At 36.1% G+C, this 19,383-nt stretch overlaps 1 protein-coding gene across 39 annotated transcripts in view; it reads right to left on the bottom strand.

The window, feature by feature from the left end:
• Positions 1-19,383, bottom strand: part of NCOA1 (nuclear receptor coactivator 1) — a 237,696-nt gene that overhangs the window by 92,636 nt on the left and 125,677 nt on the right. For 30 of the 39 annotated variants that reach the window (XM_082745013.1, XM_082745025.1, XM_082744996.1 and 27 more), the window contains one exon: positions 11,566-11,720. The exons of 6 other annotated variants lie outside the window; for them this stretch is intronic. The gene's annotated coding sequence lies outside the window, so the exon portion shown is untranslated. Of the gene's footprint in view, positions 1-7,952; positions 8,086-11,565; positions 11,721-19,383 lie in introns of those variants that run through there. 3 more of the 39 variants (XM_082745020.1, XM_082745026.1, XM_082745000.1) reach the window with 1 other exon arrangement.

Here is a 19,383-nt window from a genome sequence, read left to right as displayed (position 1 = left end):
AAACATTGTCATCCACTGGCTTCTGTGATCCCACACCTTAACAAACACTTAGAAAATAAATGAATCTGTATGTCTATCACGCATCAGGCACTGTGCTAAAAACTGAGGAAATAATGGACAGCAAAAGAGAGGTTCCTGTCTTCATGGAGTACAAAACATAAACTTGATGAGACACAAAAATAACGTATAATTTTGTTGATTTTTTTCTTTTTTTTTTTTAATAAACATATAATGTATTATTTGTTTCAGGGGTACAGCTCTGTGAGTCATCAGTCTTACACACTTCACAGTAATCACCATAGCACATACCCTCTCCAAAGTCCATCTCCCATCGTCCCCATCCCTCCCAACCCCCTTCCCTCCAGCAACCTTCAGTTTATTTCCTGAGATTAAGAGTCTCTTATGGTTTGGTCCCATCTTGTTTCATTTTTTTCTTCCCTTCCCCACACGATCCCCAGCTCTGCCTCTCAAATTCCTCGTGTCAGAAAGATCATATGATCTCTGACTGACTTACTTCGCTTCCATAATACCCTCTAGTTCCTTCCACATCATTGCAAATTTAACATAGCAAGATTTGGGGGTTTTTTACGGCTGCATAGTAGTCCATTGTATATATTCTTTTTCTTTTTTAGAAGACTTATTCATTTGAGAGGGAGAGAGCAAGCAAGTGCATGCGAGTGCACACAAGCAGGGGGAGGGAGAAGCAGGCTCCCCATTGAGCAGGGAGCCCAACGTGAGGCTGGATCTCATGACCCTGGGATCATGACCTGAGCCAAAGGTAGACGTTTAACTGACTGAGCCACCCAGGTGCCCCAACATATACTTTTAAATTGTGATAAAAGTTACAAAGAAAAAGAATAGGGTTCATAGAGAGAAGCAACAGAGGAAACCTAATTTTAATTGGGGGATCACCCGAGCCTTCTCTGAAGAGGTGATGTTTAAGTCATGACCTGAGGGATTGCAATTAGCGTCATTTTCTTCTTACTTCATTCTTAGTACTTTTTGCCCAATTATTCGGAGTCAGAATTCCTTATGGTCTTAACGTTCTAAATCTCTTTTTCCCTCAGACTACATATATTATCCTGGGGTAAAACCACTCACTCAACATGATTTCAAAACACATCTCTGTACTGATTATCCCTGAAACTCTATCTCTAGCTCAGACCTCCTGGGTCTCAGGCCCTGAATCCAATTCTTCACCACGAATCTCTATCGAGATGTCACATAGGCACTTCAAATTTAACTTTCCAAAAATGAACTTAATATCACCTCATCAATTTCTTCTCTCAGTATGTTGGAATCATTCTAGCTTCTTCTCCGCATGCAAGCAGACACCAAAATTTGTCAATTTTTATTTCCCAATTGTTTCCAAAATCCATCCCTTTCTCAAATTCTCCTCTCACTGTCTCCTGCTGGACTATTAAAATAACTTTCCAGATGGTCTCCCTGAGCCACCAGTGTAGGCTATCAAAAATGTAATCATCTCAATCTTTGCTTAAAACCCTTCACTAAATCCTCACTGCAAACAGGACATTTAACCTCCTTTACATAATATACAAAGTTTCCATCAGCTCTCACCTGTTGTGTGTCTATTACAGAACTTGGTGAATAAGTGACTAAACTTCTGTTCAATCAAGTATTTATAGATTATGGGGGCCTTGGGTGGCTCAGTGGGTTAAGCCTCTGCTTTCAGCTCAGATCATGATCTCAGGGTCCTGGGATCAAGCCTCACATTGGCTCTCTGCTCAGCAGGGAGCCTGCTTCCCCTCCCCCCACCCCAACACCTGCCTCTCTGCATTTGTAATCTCTGTCAAATACATAAATAAAATCTTTTAAAAAAGTATTTATAGATTATATTTTTTAAAAAGATTTTATCTGCTTATTTCAGACAGAGCATGAGCAGGGGGAGAGGCCGAGGGAGCAGACTCCCCGCTGAGCAGAGAGCTCGACGTGGGGGGGTGGGGGTGTCGAAAGATAAAAAGATAAAATAAAATTTGTAACTTTAGTCAGAAAACTTTAAATCTCAATGTGGGTAACCCTAACTTAACTTAGCAATAAGTATTTGTCAATCTCCTAGTATATGCCAGCCTCTGTTTTAGGTACTGGGGAGACAGCTGTGAATAAAATTTATAAAAATCACTGTCCTTGGGATGCCTGGGTGGCTCAGTCAGTTAAGTGTCTGCCTTCGGCTCAGGTCATGATCCCAGGGTCCTGGGTTTGAGTCCCACATCGTGCTCCCTGCTCAGTGGGAGCCTGCTTCTCCCTCTGCCTGCTGCTCTCCCTGCTTGTGTGCACTCTCTCTCTCTGACAAAATCTTAAAATAACACTGTCCTCACAGAGTTTCATTCTATTGCGAGGGAGAGAGACAATACATAAAATTTAAAAGTAAGTTATGGAGTTATTAGAAGGTGATAAGTGTTGAAGAGAAAGACCAGGTGAAAATAGAGACTGTGTGGAAGGGAAGGGATAGCAATTTTAAGTAGAATTTTAAATAGAATTTTAAGTAGTTAGAAAAGGTCTCACTGAGAAGGTGTGAATATAAGCAAAGACTTGAAGGAGGTGAGGCAGAGGGACGAGCTTTAAGGCCTCAAGGCCAGCACATAACTATGCTTTTTGAGAAACATGAAAGATTAGTGTAGCCAAAACCGGGGAGTGAGGACGGTGATAAGCTCTGAAAGATCACAGGAGGCTACACTGTGTAAGGCCAGAAAAAACCATTTTAAAGACTTGAGCTTTTTTCTGACTGAATTAGGCAATCAGTGGAAGGTAAAGAACAGAGGAATGACAAGACCTAATGTTCATTCTAAGACTCCTGCTATGAAGGGGAGTACAATCTTTCTCATCTCAGTAATTCGGTATTTAAGTTTCCAATTGCTAAATGACCTTTTTCATTGGAATAGCTCACTGTCACCTCAAACTCAACATGTATAAAATATGCTGGACTTTTAAGATCCAGACTTCCATTAATGATAAATAAATGAGATGAGCTGCATTGTCAATTGATGTCATCATAAAAAATACTTGTTAAATCTCCTGTGGTGGGGAGAGAGAAAGGACCCACGAAAAGGAAAATAATTACAGTTTAAGGTGGACAGCCTCAATGCAAAGGCAAATATGCAAGCCTTGTAACAACTACCACCACAACAAAAAAGATGTCAAAAGATCAGGCATGTTTTTAGCATCTATTCTGAAACCCAAACCCAAAATAACAATAATCATCTAAGTAATGTATTCATAGAAGCATAAATGAGGTTAACCAAATATCACAGAAGAAGCCACTTCATTTTATATTCACATAGAAATAAAGTGCAATATTTTTAAATGTATTAATAGAAAAAATGAAATTCTGCAACAAATTTTATAATAATGAAGGAACATTAACTCTGAACTTTTCAATAGAAGTAGACAGAAAATGAAGAGGGGAAGAAAATGAAAGAGAAGACTTTAGAGTTTGCTCAACTGAAAGAAAGGAAACCAGCTAACTCCCTACACCTCCTGCTCAGAGACTACTTACCTTCTTATCTGCCCATCTTTTTTGCCTCCAAAGACATTAGGTTATACCCATCTGAAATTCTACTAGCTCTCAAAATTCAAAGGGCCATACACTTCTTATTACACTATGCTATAAATTATAATTCTCCTGTGTGTCTCCCCTTCTAGATTATGAACTCAAAGACAGTTATTAGATCTTTTTATTATATATCCAGTATCCAACATAATGTCTAAAAGATGTAAAAGCTAAAATAGGCGATGAATTAAAAGTGATAAAGCTCCTTAAGTAATATAACATTTGAAAGTTTAAAGGATATTTAAGATATTTTATAGTTAAATATTTTCTGGAATCTTTCATAAAGCTTTGGAATTCTTTCCTATAACTGAGAAACTACGCTTGCTTGAAATCCTTGTTACCCTGTTTTCAATGGGGAAAAAAACCCCCAAAAACCTGTCTTCTTGATCTAGAAATTGGAGAATATCTCTTCTAATTTTGAAAAGGTAAAAATCTACTATTTGGGGGGAATCCCCCACAATATTCTATAGTACTGTAGAGACATGAAGTCACATTACAGTCATACAACTGTAAACATAACTAATACAGTCTCACAGACTGGATAATTCTGAGCTAGACTTAAAACAAGATTCCCCAGACTGTGCACCCTTCAGACTACTGGCTAGAGATTGATATCTCCTACATTTATCTGAGATTCTGAGGCTAAGGAGACATTAGACAATAATTCAACAGCAGCCAGACAGGCTGGCCTACCAAAAGAAGAGCCAACAATAAGAAGCTATGAGAGAGTCACCAACAATGTGCTGATGATATGATTCTGGTATTAACTGCTTTCTATTTACAAAACACAATATACAGATAATGGAATGCAAAACCTCTGATGAGTAAGAACTATTACAGCTCTTCTATTTGTGGAATGGCTTTACGTTTGGCAGTAAGGGTACTTAAATAAGGTTCATTAAGAAAAGAAATGTGGGTTTCAGGAAACCAATTTGCGTATCACCTTTTAAAAAGAGGTAAGGTTTCTGAGTAAAAGTTCCCTGTTGATTTGAAGACTTGCTAAGTTGTACCCAAACAACCTCAAGCAATCTGCAGAGAACCATTTTAGGAATTAGAAACCACATCTATCTCAAATAGACCAGACAAAACCAAACAGGTGGGGCTGAAGAAATAGGTCAGTGTTTTACATTTCAGTTGAATTATAAATTTCTAGAACATAAGACATTTGTCACTCATCCTCCAGACTTAGCTGAGAACCATACAATTTGAAAAGTAAGTAACAATATGTTAGTAAACAACTCTTACACATTAAAATGCTTAGCAGGCAATTAGCACAAAACAGCATAGACATGATGAGGGGGCATTCTGCGAGCTAAACCTCTCCAAGCTGACAGCTGTAAGAAAAGAATCACATAGGAAAATCATGATAAACAAAGCTCCTGCACTGAGCAGCTGCCATATAGAAATATTTCTCAGACTAGCATTCTCAGACACCTAAGGTTCTCTAAAAGAAGTTTTCAGTTTTCCTGTCGTTTTAATCCCTTGTCAATTGAAATCTTTCTCATGTGATAAAGTGTGGGGACTTTGGGGATTTTCACCGTACTTGTTATGGTTGAGTAATTTTCCATTTTTCAAATATCTACATTTTGTTTATTCATCAGTTGATATACATTAGGTTTTTCCATTTCAGGGGCTATTTATCAATAATGATTCCGTGAACATTTATATGCATCAATGTCTTCAATTCTCTTAGTATTCTTGGACTGGAACTACTGCATCATACTGTAACTCTCTTTAGCTTTTGGAGGAACTGCCAAACTGTCTTCCACAGTGGCTATACCACCTTAATTTTTTACCAGAAATGTACAATTGTTCCAATTTCTCCACATCCTCACGAAATTTGTTATTTTGTGTTTTGTAATGTTATCTTAACTCTGGCCATGCTAGGGTTTGTGAAATGGTATCTCATTACAGTTTTGATTTGCATTTATTTCCCTACTGTGCTTTTTCATGTGCTTATTGGCCATTTTTATATATTCTTTGGAGAATGTCACTTTGCCCATTTTAAAATTGGGTTATTTGTCTTTTTATTTTTGAGAGTTCATTGTGATTCTGGCGCCTTAGACCACTCGGCCATCCTGACACCCTATGAGAGTTCTTTATATTAGGGTACCTCACCTCTACCAGATACATGATTAAACATTTTGTTTTATGAACAAAGTCTTTAATTTTGATGAAATCCAATTTATCTACTTTTCCTTACTGGAGTAAGAGCAATTCCTAGACTTCCTTAAAGACAGTTTCTATTAATTGCTATTTTTCCTCTCTATATGCCTTACTTTCCTGTTTCTCTGAATGATTCCTAATTTTTTGTTAAAAAAAAAAAACAGGTATTTTGAAGCTAATGCCTAAACAAAGATTTCCTTAAATGCCTGGAAACAAAAAGTCTCTCTGAATCCACAAAGCCAGAGACCAGAACTCAGATGATGGCTCTCTCCCTGGCCCAGAGAAGAACTCCTGCCATAATCTCTGCCATAAGTGGCCTGCCAGTATCTGAACTTTTTTTTAAAAAATACATAATGTACTATTTGCACCAGAGGTACTGGTATGTGAATCATCAGGCTTTTCATAGCACTCACCATAGCACATACCTTCCCTAATGTCCATAACCCAGCCACCCTAATCCTACCCCCAACCACCACCCTGCAATCCTTAGTTTGTTTCGTGAGATTAACAGTCTCTTATGGTTTGTCTCCCTCCTGATCCCATCTTATTTCATTTTTTCCCTCCCTATTCCCTATGACCCTAGCTCAGCCTCTCAAATTCCTTGTGTCAGTCAGATCATATGATAATTGTCTTTCTCTGATTAACTTATTTCACTTAGCATGATACCCTCTAGTTCTATCCACATTGTTGCAAATGGCAAGCTTTCATTTCTTTTGATGGCTGCATAGTATTCCACAGTAGCTGAACTCTTATGGCCAGGAATAAAAAAAAAGGGAAATAAATGGATCAAAGCAATGAATTCTTAAAAATAAAGACATCATTTTTATCTCAAATCTAATTGATTCTATAAAACATCAGATTTTTCTTAAAAGAAAATCCTGTGCAAAATCTTATTGATATTATGTTAATAATAAAGACATTATCAAGGACTTGATAACTTAAATTCTAAAACTATGTAATGTTTGAAAAACTGCATTTAATACATTTTATGTTTACCATTAAAAGTTCATCCTACAGATTAAGAGAATGCTTTCTTTCTTTGTATTTTTTTTTTCTAAATGGAAAGAGTAAGTTTGGAAAAGCTATAAAAGTTTATTTTTTGTTTTCTATTAACAAAATTATAGGAAAAAGAGAAAAATCAAATTAGTTTTAAAACCTAATATTTTAAATTCCTCACAATGACTTTATTTAAAATTTAATTTTTCAAGATTAAAAAAATAAACATATGCATTCACCTTGCTAAAATACTCCTGTTGTGTGAATTTGTGCCTAAGGATAGACAGTCAGCATATGAAATACAAATCTGTGGAATGCTATCTTATTAAGACAACTGGGCAGAAACAACCCTCAACATTTCCTTGCAAATCCATGGTACTAGATGATTCCCGGTTATTGTACAACATTGGGTAATTGTAGATACACTGTACATGTCTTCCAAAAAATTAGTTCTATATCATTCTACCTTATGGAAAATGTGTTGGTATTTCTTAAAATAAGTATAAAAAAGAGATTAAAATCAGTCTTCCTGACCATAGCTCTCTTTAACTGTGTAAACAACAAAGTGTTATTTACTTGCATGTGCACAGCAGAAAAGTTTATAATAGTTTAGCAAAGAAGTAACAGCCTTAAAAAAAGAAAATGGTGATTAGAGAGACAAAACTAAGTGATAAAAATTTCATTGTCTCTCTCTTCCCATCAATTCCACCCTCTTTCAGATTCGAATACTAATGAGCACAAAATCAGCTAGAAGCTGTCGCCAGAAGAGAATGAATATCAGCATTAGACACAGATAATTCACAGATGATTATCCAAAACCAAAATCACATTTACTACATAAAATTATTCCAATATCGAGGGGGACCTTGGTGGCTCAGTCAGTTAAGCATCTGACTCTTGCTTTTGGCTCAGGTCATGATCTCAGGGTCTTGAGATCAAGCCCTGTATCACGCCTTGTGCTCAGTGGGGAATCTGCTTCTCTCCCTCTCCCTTTGCCCCTTCCCGTGCTAGCATGCATGTGCACCCTGCTCTCTCTCTCTAAAATAAATAAGTAAATCTTTAAAAAATATTCCAGTATCTAAAATAAACGATTAAGCCCCCGATCAGAAGTTGTTCAATTTTCCTCAAATATTTCAGAAACTAATTTCAGAATACAGTATGGTTAAATGTACATATATAAACCAATCAAAGAAAAATAAATATACTAAAATTTGATCCTTACAGTTATAAGGTAGCAGAAGTACCAAAGTAATAGAGCTGCATATCAATTACTTGGCAAAACAATGGAATCATATTCTGAGGGCACTAGAAAATGATCAAGTCAGGTAAACCTCCAGTTAATTTCAGGGTCATCCCCCAACTAGAACAGAAGGAACATGAAGAAAATCACAATATAAATGTACATATAATTTTCACTGCCCAAATTTATAGAAGAATATGTACTTTTTAAAGCCTAGCTTAAAGTTTAAGTCATCTCACTTGATTCACTTATTTTTGGCAAAAACCTTAATACCCACTGGGAAATGGAAAAAAAAAAAATCCCCAAGCATTTCAGGTGACTAGCTGGTTAAATAGCATTAACATTTCCTCAATGATCATACTAACCGAACTAACTATATTCCTTCCAGTGCAATGTCCAATGAAGGAAGAACTCTACACAAGTGAAATTCAAATTTCACTTTCCAGTGTTCTCAACAGAATAACAACTATGAAAATAAAGCCTATATTTCAGAAGCAATGGAAAATAATACAAGCTTTCAGAATCAGAGGGACCCTAGCAATTGCCATCTAGTGCACTGCTTAACTTTTTAACTATATAGGCCACTTAAGAATATATGAAATGCCTATCTTGCCTGTTTTCACTTGCACAGTATAAAGTCAGTAATAAAGAATTTGAAAGGAACAAAATAATAAAAAGGTTCACAAAAAAGGAGGCCTATTAACATGCATTTAAAGGCTATGACAAATTAATAATATATAGAGAGTGTTTATGTATTTTATATGTATTAACTCATCTATTCCTCCAACTGCTCTATGAAGTATAATTATTATTTCTATTTACAGAATCGTGGACTGAGTTCAACAGTTTTATCTTATTGATAAAGAAACTACTATCTGACAATGATAATGATGAAAATGAGATGACCAACACGTAGGATTTACTACATGCCAATCAAACCTTACTAATTCATTCACTCATAAAATATGAGAGGTAATACTATAATACATTTTAGAAATGAGGTAACACAGGCTCAGAAACATTATTTAATCTGCTCAACTTTGTCAAGTGGCAGAGGTAAAAATCATTCGTGGGTAGTTGATTCCAGATTCTGGCTATGTTTTAACTTATACAATTAAACTACAGTCACATAACTGATAAACAGAAAAGCTAACGATAGATTCCCACTTTTGCTTTTGCTTCTACACTAGAATGCTTGCTTGTTCATTTGTTTTCCCAGAAAAGCTGACGTTAAATTATGCCACTTCGAGAAACCTGGGTAGTATTTACAAGAATCTCAAACACACAAACAGAGTCTTCTCAATTCTTAGTCCAAACATCAGACAGAAATAAATAAAATTGATCATGTATCTAATCCTGACTTCTTCTCTTGCCATTACAAGATAAAACAATTATTTCCTGTAAGATGTAATCCACTTTAAAACGTAAATGCGCTATTTCGTTAAGATAAAAAATTTTGCCATTACAAACCCTGTTTTTTGTCCAAAAATTAATAAATATTGCTGGATTTTAAGATATGTATACAAACATACATACATAAAATTCTTTTCAATAACACCCAAATCATCTTTAGGAATCACCCTTTTGGGATTCTGGACTCTTACCATGTTTTAACAGACTTTCTCCTGAAAAAAATCTTTACAGGCTTTGTTCTACCAGACAAGTTCTCAGTTAACAAATCCATGACTCTCTAAAGTCCCACATTATAGTCTCTTTAGAAAGGAACATAGATGAAAAGAGATATCAAGCTCAAAATGAGTACTACTGTACCAAACAGCTGACCTGTACTCTTCCAAAATGTCAGTTTTATGGAAGACAAAGAAAAGCTGATAGCGAATTCCAGGTTAAGAAACCAAATAGCTGTAACAACTCACAGTGTGTGATTGTGGATCAGATGACTGATAAAATTCTAATAGGAATATAAATATAAATGAAATAACAACAATAATGAAAATGTTGTTTCCTGAATTTCATTATTATGTTGCGATTAAGTAGGAGAAACACACTGAATACTTAAGAATGGAAAATATAAATGTCTACAACTTGTTCTCAAATGATTCATGGTCATCATAGTGGTGGTGGGAGAGGAGAAGCAAAAATAATAGTAAATACAGAGAGAGATAAAGTAAATGTAACAAAAAGTTTACAACTGGTGAAAGTGGGCAATGGACATACAGGGCATACGAAGCTGGCAACTATGTAACAGTTGTAAAATTGTTTTTGATAAACATTAAGGGGAAACAGAAACGACCAAAGTTTTCATTGTGATACGAAGAAAAAAGATTTTCTCAGTCACTCAATGAACAATGAGTTACAGGAAAAGACACCCACACTAGAGATCAATCATTAGATCATTCTGTTTTCTTTCTCTTTCTCTTTCATAAAGTCATGGTACTAACATTCTCCTCCTGAAAACTCTTAAATAAGAGAGGGCTCTCCTATGTGATTAAAATTTCTCTGAATTATAATACACCCTACTCTGCAAAATGGCTTTTTAATATTCAAAACGCTTTATTAATTCACCTCTCTTTCTTTATTGAGAATCAAGTCTGATTTCAAATAACAGAAAATGTAAGTTAATAAATATCACCAGTTTATAAAGGCCAGAAATCAGGAGTGTGTTCTAGAAACCAATGGGATTTTAACGTGAGAAGTAGCAGGATAAAATGCATATCTCCTCAAATCATTTTGCACCTCCAGTCCCTGCTTTAAAGCTCTCTGCCTACAAATAGTCTTGCTTTCATCTCCCAAATTCACTGTTTATTCCAAACATAGGTGTTGCTTGTTAGCCAACTAAATTTAACTGCCTTTAACTTCTATGATTGTTAAACCCCACTCTTCAAGTTGACAGCTACCTCTCGATGGTGACAGCCTTGTCCTTTAAAGTGAGTGGGTGGGTGTGCTGCTGGGGCAGGGATGAGAGGGCTTTCTGGGGTGCTGATATTCTACTTCTTAACCTGTTTAACAAATATGTTTGGTACATGGGAACTCAAGAGTTCTACATTTAAAATTTGTAACTTTTATCTGTATATTGTATAACCTACTAATTTAAAAAACTTCCTGCTGGAAGTCTTCCACTTAACTGATTTATCAGTTTCTGATTTATCTTCAGCTTTTTACCTACTGTCCTGGCTTGCTGCATGTTCATCATGTTCATGGATTCACAAAATACTATTCCCTCAGCTCACAAACTCTTAGAAAACAACTACATAAAAAATGCCCAAATATTAAAAAAAGGGGGGGGCACCAAATATAAATTTATTGACTGCATACATGTTAGATATATACAGATCAAATTGAGGGATAGTTCAGTATAGTTTTTCTGCTTGCCATTTTTAATTCAATAATGAGGGTCTCGTAAAATATTGATATGAGCCCCATATTCATTTCAGCATGCATTAAAGTGGTTCATAAAATGTAATCTAGAACTTCTCTAACATTTCCCTTTAGAAATGTCAGCACATGTTTTATAAATACCCTGAAACTCTCAAATCAAACATTATTTCCATTAACAAAAAGAGTCAGCAGGTAATCATTTTCTCTCCATACTTTTTGTAGAGACAAAGTTCTTTAAAAACAGAGCTACAATTCCCACCTGGGAGACTTCTTTGTTCATAATGAGTCCTCAAAACAGATATGGTCAAATCTAGTACTCCGGAGGGTAGCTTCCAGGGGATGGGGTAGCGAGGTTTCCAGAGATGGTTCTAGTTTCTTCACTCTCACCTCATTTAAGGCCAATTACGCAAACAACTAAAAGGAGAAAAAAAATAAAAGCAGAAGGAATATAAGATTGCCACTTTATTCTCTAAGAAATGACAAAGGTCAGAAATGCTGCATGAAGAAAAAAAAATTACAACTTTTAATACCATACGGAAAAACACTTCCAACAGACAATGGACTAAGATATGATTTTACAGGTGAAGTCCTGAGGTGATTAGATCCGTATTCCTATTTAAGACTGCTATTTAGGTAATACATAATTACATTCTGCCCTTAATCTTCTGAAAGAGCCATTTATGTGTCTTTTAAAAATTTTTTATGGCAGGTGTGCCTGGGTGGCTCAGTGGGCTAGGGCCTCTGCCTTCGGCTCAGGTCATGATCCCAGGGCCCTGGGATGGAGCCCCGAATCAGCCTCTCTGCTTAGTAGGTAGACTGCTCCCCCCCACCTGCCTGCCTCTCTGCTTACTTGTGATCTGTCAAATAAATAAATAAAATCTTAAAAAAAAGGGGATTAAGTATTTCCATGGGTTCACCAAGATTCAATTCTCCCCCCAAATTCATATATTCAAAAATAAAATCAGTGGCTTACTTTATGTATATCTAGTACATTATACTATCAATAAATACAAATCTATTTTTCTCCTGTTTTACATTTGTAATAGGTTTTTTTTTAAAATGCTTGTTTTGGATTTTTTCTTTTTATATAAAAACACATTTTCTCCAAGTCATGATTTCCCCCAATGCTGAATTCCAAGTTAAAATAAAATGTTTAATACTAGAAAACTGGGTGATCTCATTACCTAGATCCAAAAGTGCTTACCCCTTCTAGTCTCTCATAAACTAAGTTAGTTTATATTTTCAAGATTTTTATATTTTCTTGATTTTCTTATATTTTCAAGATTTTTCTCCTCTTGATTTAAATCCACAATTCAAAAACTCAAAGAAATGAACTAGTTTTTCGTACTGACTTACAGTTAAAAACTATTAAAGGACTTACAGTTAGATTAGCCCAATTTACAGTCTATTTGAAGTTTTCTCACTTTATATGTCCAGTATATTTGCATTTGCATTTGTAATAAATAATTTCTTGAAACAATTCATTTCAATCCTCCTGATACTATTTTGTGTGTTCTTTCATTTGTGAAGCACTTTATCTTTGAATTTTTCCGAAGCAAATCTGTATCGGAATTGGTAAATAGCAACTGACTAGTGCAAAGATGGCACTGTTCATCTAGTCATCCATAAACCTAGGTTCTGTCATTATTTGGCTACCAAGGAAGCGCAACCCCCATAATCACTTGCATACTTCATCCCGCAGGTAGAATCTCTGCCACAGAATGCCACTCTCTTCTATAAAACCGAGAGTTTTTATGGGTACTTCTTCAAAACCAAGTAGTAACTGAAGCCAGATGGATCCTGCTAATGATTTAGGGTCCTGATGGATTCATGGTCAACCATATGAGAGGCAAGGTGAAAGCAATGCTAAGGGGGAGGCTGAGCACAGTCATTTAGAAACTGCATGAAGATGGAAAAGCACCGCTAAATCCATCTTCCAAAAAGGTATGTACACAATAAGTAGTAAGAAATATGGAACCAGGAGATAGGTGACACAGAGAACATAGGAAGACAAGAGGAATATGAAGAAATACTGAGAAAAAGACAGTTCTGATAATCTGATGTTTAATTAGTACTGGGAAATCAGTGAGCTCTCTTAAAATGTATCTCTCCCTGGGGGACAAGGGGGCCTCAATCAGTTAAGGGGCTACCTTTAGCTCAGGCCCCATGATTCATGATCTTAGGGTCCTAGGATCCAGCCCCTGGTGGGGCTGCAGGGAGTCAGTTTCTCTCTCACCCTCTGCCCCTCCCCACATGTTCTCTCTCTCAAAGAAATAAGTTTTTTTTAATTAAAAAATAAAATATGATTTTAATCCAATGATTTTTTTCATTTAATTGAATTTTAATTCCAGTATATTTAACATAGTCTTATATTAGTTTCAGGTGTACAATATAGTGATTCAAATATTCTATATGCCAGTGATTGCTATGTAATTATCTGTGCTATCAACAGCTCAGCATTTTAAGTCTTTCCTCACCACCCCTCCCCTGATCCCAAGGAATCCAGAGTAGGAGATCTGAAATGGATAGTACAAATTCCTACTAGACCGCCATGATTACTGAACATGCCTGAAGGCTTTGAATCATTGGTTCCATTTCTCCCCTCCTGCATAAGGCCTTTCTATCTTCATTATCTGCTTCCAATGCTGGATTCTGGAACAAGTTCTGGTTAATGCAGCACCTCAATATCCTTAATTTAATTATAAATTTAATTTCTTAAATTCCATCTGATTTAAAGACCAAATGAGGAAGCCAGTGGAAAGAAGAGCACCTATCGTGCACCTACCACATAGAAAGAGTAAAAAGGAAATCTATTAAACTGTCTTCCTTCGTTATTTTGGAGTTAGGAAGAGGTACAGAGCCAGAAATTAAGAATATGTAGAGAAATAGAACAAATAAGTATCTATGGGTTTACCCTCAGATTAAAACAGTAAACACTTTTTATATTTTTTCTTTCTTAGGAAATGAAGCACTACCAATAAATCGGAGGTCCCCATACTGACACAGAGCCCAATCTGCTCATTCCACCTCCCTTTGATAGAAAAACCATCATCGTGAATTTGGTACATCTCTTTCTGAATATATCTGTGTATGTGTATCCATAAACAGTATAAACTAAAGTTCTGGGTTTTAAAATATATGCATTTAAACTGTATATACTACACATAAATTCTGCATTTTGTTCATTTCATCCATTATGTTTTGGGGCTCTATCCTCGCTGAAGTGTGCATGCATGTGGGTTTCATTCATACATATATGTGAATATACCTGGTCTTAGCCATTCCTGTATTTAAGTGGTCTGTACATTTTTTATTTTTACAAATAAAACCTCAATGAGTGTTCTTGTACATGGCTTCTTGTTCATATTTTCATATGCACAAGTGCAAGAATTTCTAATGGCAATACCCGGAAGTGTATTTCTGAGTTACAGAAGCTACGTATCTCCCACTCTACTCACCATGTGTCAAACTGCTTGCCAAAATGGTTATTTCATACTCCCATTAGCAATGGATAAGAGCCATTTCCCCCACATTCCTCCCAACACCTGATATTATCAGACTTTATTTTTTCAACAGTCTAATGGATGAAAATGGGATTTCCCTTCAACTTGAATTTCCTTGACTATTACAGAGACTGAGCATCTTAGCTGACTATGTGGATATCCTATTATTTGAACTAGTATTTGGTCTCTTTTCTTCCCTTATGCTGGGCACCCAAGAGGCACTTTTAGTTCTGGGGAATTTTCTTGATTTATACTAATTTAATTTTCTTTCCCTTCATTTATCCTTCTCTCTTTTTGGAACTCCTAATACTGGTAAGTTGACCCTCCTAGATTCATGTTTTTATTTTCCTCAATCTTCTGTTTATCATTTCTTTGCCTTTTTACTCTACTTTCTAAACATTTTTCCACAATTCACTGTCCAATACTGCTATTGAGTTTTTTCTGCTACAAATTCTTAATTTATAAGAATTCTTTGTTTTCTGAATGTTCTTTTTAAAATATCTTATTCTTGCTTTACAGATGTAGCATCCCATCTTGCTGAAGATATTTTATACACACATATGGTATATGTATATATGTATGTGTGTGTGTGTATGTATGTGTATATTTATCTATATATGGCTGGATGTATGTGTGTGTATGTATATACATATACATAATATTGTCTTAGTTGTATAGTCTGTTTTCAGCAAGTTGTTTTGATTTTTGAGTTATTTATTTTGGTTTCTGTTATTCATAGTAGGTGCTTTCCTGAGATGCTTCATATTTAGGAGATAAAAAGTTTTTTTAAAGCTCTAATTAACTATGTGGGGCTATTGACTATGACCTTCACTACAGGGCAACCCGGGCAGGCTCTTTGTTAGAGTACAGCTAGTGCTGTCAGAAACCTGGTTCCCCTTCTCTACCACTTACTTACTTATTTGTTCACCTGTACACATATAAAGTAGTTTCAGAACTGTTAATTTACACCCCTATAAGAAACAAACTGACCAAATACAGTACAATATTTATGTACGGTTCTTTCTGCCTTTAGTTTTTTATTAATGGGCTCGTCATATTCTTTGCAGAAGATTCTTCCTGCTTCCTGCCTGGAGGATAAAGACCTCAGTATGGGAAGCCAGTGATGGAGAAGAGGGCAGGGGCTTTTTTTATTCAAAATGCCAATGCTCACTTAATCCTCTCCACCTTCAACATGCCTGTTGTCTAGTAGCCCAGCTGTCCTCTGTTTTCTTTTCTTACTTTTTTTTTTTATTTATTTGACAGACAGAGATCACAAGTAGGCAGAGAGGCAGGCAGAGAGAGGAGGAAGCAGGCTCCATGCTGAGCAGAGAACTGGATGCAGGGCTTGATCCTCTGACCCTGGGATCATGACCCGAGCTGAAGGCAGGGGCTTTAACCCACTGAGCCACCCAGGCACCCCTGTCCTGTTTTCATCCAGAAAATATACTTCAATGGCCCACCTGCCAAGACAGAAGCAGTTCATTAGAACAGTGGCAAAGAGGGTAGAAAATCCAGGCATCTAGATATTTCTTCTTCTTTTTTAGGGGGAGGAGGGGTCAGGGGAGAGGGAGAGAATCTCAAGCAGGCTTGATCTCATGACCCTGACATCATGACCTGACTGAAATCAAGAGTAGGATGCCCAACTGACTGAGCCACCGAGGTGCCCTCATTTAACTATTTCTTAAACATCTTTTAAACAATCCTCCTTATTTTTCCTTATCCTTTTTCACCTTCCACTTTTTAAAAAGATTTTATTTATCTGACAGAGAGAGAGACAACGAGAGAGGGAATACAAGCAGAGGGACTGGGAGAGGGAGAAGTAGGCTTCCAGTGGAGCAAAGAGCCCAATGTTGGGCTCCATCCCAGAACCCTGGGATCATGCCCTGAGCTAAAGGGAGATGCTTAACGACTGAGCCCTCCAGGCGCCCCTCACCTTCCACTTCAAAGTTACACAATACTACCACTGCCTGAGCCCTTTGGGGATTCACCGTACAAATTCCATTAGTCCTTAGTTTTCTCCTTGTAAAACTCAGCTTTCCTAGGTTTAACAAGATTGTTACCACTCCTCTAGCTGTTCTCCAGCCTTGAAAATTTTGCCCTGTATTTCTCCAATTCTCCCACATCTCTGGATTTATGACTGAACAATCCTTATTAACTATATTTTTGTTGTTTACCTTAACTGTAGTTTGGGGAGGGAATAATATTAACTGTGTGCTCAACGTACCACCTTTACCTGGAATCAAATACTATGTTATTATTGGTAATATTTTATTTATTTTCAATCTTCCTGTTATTTCATTATCTTTTTAAAGTTTTGCTTCATGTATGTTATTTACCCCTTAATCTTTCTGACAATTTTAAAATCCACCATCTTGACACTCTCAAGAACCAACAGCTATTGAAATTGCTCAACAACATAATGAACGATGACAGAAAGAGAACTAAGAACAGGCAGTAAGGTCTACAAAACAGTTAGTCAGGAAAGTTTTAAAAAGGATCAGTTTTAGATCAAGGGAATGTCTCTTCATACACATTAGCTGATACCATGGATTCTGACTTTGGGAAAGCAGAAAAAAACACACCTTCAATTATTAACTGTCACCTTATGAGATGGGTATCAAAACGAGCTGTGGTCTACTGTCCTTTTCTCTATGAAGAAGTAAAAGAAACCTTCAAATCTCTAAGGGCAGTAGATTCTCTCCCCCAGCCCACATACCATATGTGTGAATAAAGTAACCTGTTACTAGTAACACTTAAAACTACAATGTTTATACATTCATTACTTTAATCAAATTAGTGCAGATTCAAGGCTATCATAATTACAACAGGACTTTAACTCTTCTTCTTTACAATGTGCTTATTGATGAGGAAAGAAAGGGATAATGTTAGCCAAAATCTGGGTGTGATGGGACTGGCTTAGGTTAGCTCTGCAGTCGTCTTGTAGTGGGTCATTATAAATAAGCCATTAATACTAGTGATGGTCAGAAATTACTTTGGTTTACATGGAGTTGAGATTCCATAGTGAATTCTCTGTTCTTACTAATTCTACCCAAAATAAAACTTAAGAAAGAAGGTGGCACCTAAAACTTTGTGCAAAATGGGTTTTTTTCCTTAAGAGAGACTATGAGGTTTTCACAGAACAAACAATGATGCTACCAATCCTCCTCCTACTTATCATGCAGGAGTCATGCTCTCCAAATCAAAGGCAAAAATAATTTAAATAAAATTTGAAATCAACCAGTGATATTGTTAAAAAAATAATTTTAAAATGTATGTAAAGTTTGTTTTTAACTTCTCTATAGCATCTATTTGTTTTTTCTTACTAACACTATGAAGAGGAGGCCTAAAGAAAGATTTTAAAGATGAAATTGTTTATTTCTTTAATAGAATGGCAATATTTACTTGTTTTCCTTCTTAATCTTTGATTTTTAAAAGGCTGATTTCATTGCTCTTATGATTATAAACTGCTTTTATGAAAACCTGGTAATCTCCAGGGAAAAAAATCACCTCTTCATACAATTTTCGGAGGTCTTAAAAAATCTGGGTAAATTCATGGGTATTGGTAGAAGAAATTATATTATGTTGGAAAGATATGAAACCATGGTAAAAGTATGAGCTCCAAGGGGACTCCAGCTGAAAAATAAATCTTGGTACGTGGCAAGAATTCTGAGCGGACCAACATTAAAGAAAACTGTGACCCCAAGAAAATTCTTTGTGTATGTGGATAAGACATATGAAGAAAGATGTTCATGCCAGCATTATTTATGAAAGTAAAAAATGGTAAGAACCCAAATGCTCATAAATAATAGAACAGATTAGCAAACTCTAGCATACCAATAGAATAAAACCTCACACCAGTGAAATTAATTGAGCTTTAGCTATCCATATCTGCCTATACGCGACCATATTCCTTTCTTATAACTGAGGCATATTGCATTACGGTTACAAGTATGGATTCCAGAGCTTAACTCCATCATCACTAACTTTCTGACCTTAACCTCTACATGCCTTAGTTTCCTGCTGTTTAAAAAAGCAGACTAATACTTGTACCTATTCCAAAGTTGTTAGGAGAGTAAATAAAAATGATGCCTGGCACATGGTAAACACTGCAAAGTGATTAAAAGACCATAGTCAACTAAGTTTAATATCTCTTCTGCTTAGCAGCCACTTATCTCATAAATGATGGCAGCCATCACATTTTCCCTTGGTTTTTTCAGACTTGGGTATCATGCATTTCTTTAATTATTTGTTTCAGTAATATATATTCAGGAAATTTTACGTACCTTCATATGGCTTTTTGTTTTTAATTCTCATTTGGCTTCCAGGGAAATACTGATGCTTAAATTCAAAGTTTTGAAATTTAGGGACACTTGGGTGGCTCAGTCAGTTGAGTGTCTGCCTTCAGCTCAGATCATGATCCCAGGGTCCTGGGACTAAGTCCCGCATCAGGACCTTTGCTCAGCAAGGAGTCTGCTTCTCCCTCTGCCTGCTGCTCCCTCTGCTTGTGCTCTCTCCCCTCCTCTCTCTCTGACAATTAAATAAATAAATAATCTTAAAAAAAAAAAAAGATAAAA

This window comes from Mustela nivalis (genome assembly GCF_964662115.1).
Source record: "Mustela nivalis genome assembly, chromosome: 8".
Classification (NCBI taxonomy): Eukaryota; Metazoa; Chordata; class Mammalia; order Carnivora; family Mustelidae; genus Mustela; species Mustela nivalis.
Note: the sequence above shows the minus strand (reverse complement) of the source record. Positions and strands in the feature narration are given on the sequence as shown.